Source organism: Triticum aestivum, chromosome 6A, assembly GCF_018294505.1.
Source record: "Triticum aestivum cultivar Chinese Spring chromosome 6A, IWGSC CS RefSeq v2.1, whole genome shotgun sequence".
NCBI lineage: Eukaryota > Viridiplantae > Streptophyta > Magnoliopsida > Poales > Poaceae > Triticum > Triticum aestivum.
This window is the reverse complement of record NC_057809.1, coordinates 412336753-412342481: the sequence shown is the minus strand read 5'-3', so window position 1 is coordinate 412342481 and position 5729 is coordinate 412336753.

Genomic DNA, 5729 nt, shown 5'->3' with positions numbered 1-5729 from the left:
GCCTGGGCGGCCGACCACTAGTGGTGCACCACCATGGATGAACCATCACCATGGATGAACCATGCATGCTCCCACTGTACTTCGCCACCATTCAAACCAAATACCGCCTAGGTAGTTCATTTACAAGTCTTGGTCCTGATTACTACTTTGTCACTCATGTCTCACCATGCTCGCTTCCCAAACCACGTCTACATTTAGCGAGGCAAAAATAAACTTACACGGTGGTGACAAGGATGTATAGATCAGACCTACCTCAAATGAACTACTAGGTAACGGCACAGCCATCTGGCAACAATAAATCCTACCATGCAATCCTACCACAAAAGGACTAAGTGCATAATATAAACATAGGTAAATGGGAAGAATGGTCAAATGTGAACTTGCCTGGTAATAGTTGATGAAGATGATATCGCTCTCAAAAATTTACTTAATAGAACTATTCATCACTCTCTGATGAAAATCTATAAAGTCAAACATTGCACTCACATAAGAAATCATTTCAGAGAACCAAGAAGGACATGTAAAGCAAAAAGTCTTGGAAAAACCAAATGAACATTCAACACACTTAACTAGCATGGAAATATCCTAAGTGCAAAAACAACATGTGACATAGGGTGCAAAGATGTGGTGTGTACTAAAGTGCATACATGGCATAATAGTAAAACTATCATGGACAGACCATTTTTGTGTGGAAAATGTGTGACAATAATCCAAGTGGTAGGGTTTGGCTACGGTAACACGTTGCAAAAAGAATCACATCAATCGGAGCTACGGTTTAGGAGATATGGCCAATTGAAGTTTGAATTCAAATCTGAATAAAGTTCAAATTTGAATTTTGCCAAAAGTTTTCAAAGTTGGTTTTCTGGATAAAGCTATTTGAGACGAACATTTTTCCGTTGGTTTCATCAAATTTGGAGTTACGGTTAAAAAGATACAATCATTCGAAGTTTAGGGGCTAAACTAAAATTTACAGGGACTTGACTGTGAAAGTTTTATTCGCGACCAGGTCCCTGGTCACGTGGCGGCTTCCGGGTGGCTGAGCAGCGTTCGCGGCTTAGGCTAAATGACGAACGGACACTAAATAAGCAAAACCATATTCGGCGTCGGTGGTTGCGGGAGCACGAGCACGTGCTCTATCCCGAGCAGAGCGAGCGGGAGGTTGGGGACGATGCGGGCGGGGCCCATCTGGCAACGAGTGCACGTGCGAGCAGGAGAAGAGGCGGGCGAACGTGCGGTGGCCTTCGGGTGCGGGGGCGGCCTGGCTCGGCCTGCTATGGCCGTGGGCCGTCTCTGGCCAACGGTGGCTGGGCCTATGCGCGGGTGCGTGTGTTTTTTTCAGAGAACAAAAACTACAACCGAGCAAAAATAAAAATAAGAATAAAACAAAAAATTACATAGGCATATTATATACCAAAATGCTCAGGAAAATACCCCGAATAAGATGAACTATTTTTCAAGTTCAAATAAAATCCAAAATAAATCATAAAAGTCAAACAATGCTACTGTTATATTTAAAATCAGTAAAATCATTTTTAAAATAGCAAAATGATTTCAAATTTATTTTCTCCTAATTTTCTATTGAAGGGAATCATTTTACCCTTATTTCCATTTATTTATTTTTTGGAGAAAAAATATTTTGAATAGAAACTCAAATAACTCCCAATTAGATTTGAATTTGGAATTTCAAACAACTTCAAATGGAAAATGAGTTTCAAATAACTTCAAAGTGACTTCCAATCTATTTCTTTGAAACTTCCAACTCTCTTTCTTCAAATATGAAGAAGTCATTTTATCTTCCCTCATGAACTCATTGAGTTGCTTAAAGTTCCTATATTTGAATATCTCAAATGGAAATTCAAATCATTTTCGAACCCCTTTTCATTTCTTTAAATGGAAGAAGTCATATTATCTTCACTCTAGGGTTTTGTAATGAAATGAATTTGAACTCAGGGAGATCAAATGCAAGATGAAAAGTTTTGGGAAAGTCCTCTTATTCCCTCTCATTCAACTTTCAAAAAGTTTTCAATTTCCAATCATTTTCACACAATCAATCACACAACAATAAAACAAACAATCATAATAATTTACTTAATATAACATTCTAAAATTTAGAATTTTGGGATGTTACAATAACATATTGAAAAATTATGATGATTGGACTCTTCCCGAACCATCGCCTAAACCCACTCCGAAGAAGATGGGTATCTTATATCTCAGTCATGAAGATATGCAAGAGGCAAAGAAATGTGTGAAGGAAAAAGGTATTACAGCTAAAGATGTTAAAAATCTACCTCCTATTGAAGAGATACATGGACTTGATAAACCACCATCCAAGGTGATAGAGGTAAACTCTTTAATGAAATTTGATGAAAAGAACAATCCTTACGATATGCATCCTAGTCAATGCCTTTATGAGTTTGATAACTACATTAGAAAACAAGATCACTTCAATGAAAATGTTATGAAATAATTGAAATACAACTCTGATATGATTGCTCGCTTGAGTGACTTGTTATTTAGAATCTCTAATGATGTTAGAGGCGTAGGAAAACATGATTCTATGGTACACACTTAGTTAGAACAAGTTGCTTAATCTCAAAGAGAATTGCTTGATGAAATGAACAACAATATCAATGATCATGCTATTAGAGTAGTAACTCGAGGAGGTAGAATGACTCAGGAACCACTTTACCCTGAGGGACACCCTAAAAGAATTCAACAAGACTATCAAAGAATCAACACTGGTGCACCTAATCCTTCCGAAAAGAAGAAGAAGAAGAAGAAAAATGATAGGACTTTGCATACCTCTAGTGAACCTGAAATAGAAAAACCTTCTGAAGATAATAATGATGTTTCTACCTCTGATGCTAAAACTCAATCTGGTAATGAACATTCACCTAGCAATAATGAAAAAGATAATGATGATGTTCATGAAGACACTCAACTAAACAATGATAAAGAACGAGATAATGATGTTGAGATAGAACCTGTTGTTGATCTTGATAACCAACAACCCCAAAATAAAAGATATGATAAAAGAGACTTTGTGGCTAGAAAACATGGTAGAGAAAGAGAACCATGGGTTCAGAAACCCATGCCCTTTCCACCTAAACCAACTAAAAATAAATATGATGAAGAATTTGAACGCTTTGCTGAAATTCTTAGGCCAGTCTTTTTACGCATCGCTTGACTGATATTTTAAAGATGGCCTCTTATGCAAAATACATGAAAGACATCATCACCGATAAGAGAAAAATACCAGAATCTAAAATTTCCACCATGCCTGCTAATTATTCTTTTACGGATGGAGTAGCTAAAAAACTTGGAGATCTCGGGATACCAACTATACCTTGCTCCATCAAAAGAAACTATGTTATAACAACTTTGTGTGATTTAGGAGGTGGTGTTAGTGTTATGCCTTTCTCTTTATATAAAAGACTTCATTTGAATAAACTCATGCCTACTAAAATATCTTTGCAAATGGCAGATAAATCAACTGTCATGCCAATCGGTATTTGTGAGGATGTGCTCGTTGTTGTTGCAAATGTTACTATCTTAACTGACTTTGTTAAACTTGAGATGCCTGAGGACGACAACATGTCGATTATCCTTGGTAGACCCTTTTTGAATACTGTAGGGGCTGTTATCGATTGTAATAAAAGCAAGGTCACTTTTCATATCAATGGTAATGAGCACATGGTGCACTTTCCGAAGAAACAATTCCAAGTGAATGGTGTTAATGTTATTGAAAAATCTCCGACAATCACTATTGGAAGTTTTCAACTACCTCTATCTACTGCCAAAAAGAAATATGATATACTTATTATTGGGGACATGCATATCCCCGTCAAGGTAACTCAGTGTTTTTATGAAAGTTCTTCGATTTCATGCTAATCGAAGGTGGTTGTTAATAAGACTTAATCAACCATATTAATGGATCATTTTTGAGAGGTATGAAGTTGATGAATTTAGTAGGCACTACCTTCCGTCCTCACATTTTCTTTTCTGTTTTTCTTAGTTCAATAAAATGCCATGTTTATCCTAATCTCTGGATTTTCCTTGCAATAAAAATGACCCAAAAATAAAAGTGCTCAGAATGCCCTGAAAATTTAATACTATTTTTCTGAATATTTCTGATTTTTAGTGCAAATAACACCATAGGGGGTGCACTAGGTGCGCACAACCCACCTGGGCACGCCAGCAGCTCCAGGCGCACCCTGGTGGGTTGTGGTCCCGACGTGGGCCCCCTCACATATCTCTTCAGCCCATGTCCTCTCCTTCCTCCAGAAAAAAATCACCATTGCACTCTCTCTCTCTCTCTCTCTCTCTCTCTCTCTTGTGTTCTTGCTCTCAAAACCGCATATTTCGATCTATTTGCTCGAAGCTCCGTTTCCAAAACTGTTTTGTGGATTGCTACTTGGTGTGTGACTCCTCCATTGCTCCAATTAGTGTTTGCTTTGGTGGATTATATTTTGAATAATAAGCTACTCTTGGTGCTGCTGTAGATGAGCTTGCATGTTGAATTATTAGAGTTCTAATTAGTTTGAATGCTTTATATGGCCTCTATGCATCTCTATGAGTAGTTGCTATCAATCTTGTGAAGTTTTGTTGACAAAAAAATTATGGACTAAAAATTTCATAATTTTATCTATAGGAATAAGATGAGTTTCTTTAGGAGTTCTTCAAGGAGGAGGTCTTCGGAGGCATCATCTAGTAGTGACTTGGTGAGTCGGTCTTATGTTGAACCAAGCGCAAGTTCGATACGGGAAGCAGCTATCAAATCCTGCCTATGGCCATGCAACGATTTTATGATGAGTGCAGGTATTAAATAAGAATTTGAGCAATATGTTCACAATGTCGAGCTCGGTCCCTACATTGAAGATAAGTGCAACCAACATCTCAGTCTCATGGAATCTTTACTAAAGATTTTAAATTTCATCCTCATGAGTCTAGAGTTTCATTTAAACTTTATGACCGTCCTTTTACCATGCCTCTAGACGTGTTAAGTGGTATTTGTAAAATTCCACATTGGGTCCGCTAGACGAACCACCAAGATCTAAGTATGAGACATTATTGACTAGCCTTTGCTATGGTGAGGATAGATGAGTGACACAAGGTAGAATAAAGAGCATTCATTTCCCATTGATTCAATACTTTGCGCTCTTTAATGGTAAACACATTGTAGGCAAGCAGGATTGCAACACACTGTGTGCCCCTAACTTGAGCCTCATACACACTACTCTGACTAGAATTAAATATTTTAATCTTGGAGCAATTATTGCATGCAGATTGCAACACAACGTTGGTAGTGGTTATTTTTATGGTGGGATTTATGTTGCTCAGTTAGCTAAAGAGGTGGGTGTTACACCTGTGCCTTATGACCCCATCTTACCCACTCAGTACTTCGACTTTGCGGCCTTGAAGCGCCATAAGTTCCTTAAGGGCAAAATCAATAATTATACTTATAACTTCTGATTCAATAAAGAAACCATCATGCATACCTTTTTGCATGCACCTGCTCTCTTTCATTTCACAGCAAAGGAAGATATTATGTTTCTGAGAGCGAGGCCCGTGCGCACAAGGCGGAGGTCGCGGCTGCTCGGCGGGCTGAGGTGGTTGCACCAAGAGCCTCCGTGATCTACCACAATGACTACTACGTAGGCCGCGGATGGTGATTACCAAGCTAGGCCAAAAGCCTAAACTTGGGGGGGTATGTGTTTTCACCGACA